The sequence below is a fragment of the Convolutriloba macropyga genome, chromosome 7, assembly GCF_964194025.1.
Source record: "Convolutriloba macropyga chromosome 7, txConMacr16.3, whole genome shotgun sequence".
NCBI lineage: Eukaryota > Metazoa > Xenacoelomorpha > Acoela > Convolutidae > Convolutriloba > Convolutriloba macropyga.
In genome coordinates this window covers 35,446,438-35,446,949 of record NC_134474.1, presented here as the reverse complement: position 1 = coordinate 35,446,949, position 512 = coordinate 35,446,438, and positions in this window count along the sequence as shown.

Genomic DNA, 512 nt, shown 5'->3' with positions numbered 1-512 from the left:
TGCTAAGTTGGTTAATTTTTCAGAGTTTTTCAAATGTGAAGACCTCGATGCTGATGAAAAATTTAAAAATTGTAAGGTTTTAATCTCAAAACATGCTCAAATGAAAGGTACCCGCTATAATTCTAATGAAGCTATCATAATCTCTATTTCTGATGATAATGTTCCTGTTTTTGGTCTAATAAAACATATTCTTGTTAATAACACTCATGTTTATTTTGTTGTAGTCAATTTGAAAATTCATTTCTATGATTCTCATTCACGAGCTTACGCTGTAACGCAAGATTCCGCGCATAAATTTTCGTTCGTTGCTTATTCAGATGTTTTTGATTTCCATCCCCTTTCCCTGCACTCCTGTTTTCTTGAAAGTTGTCAATTCTCTCATATCTGTTTACGTCATAGACTCGTGTTCAACAATTATGCTAGTTTATTTGACTCTGTGAGCTGTGAATAAAACAGCAAAGTTTTGCGTATTTTTCTTGCATTTTTTCTTTAGTTTTTCGAACCATAGGTCT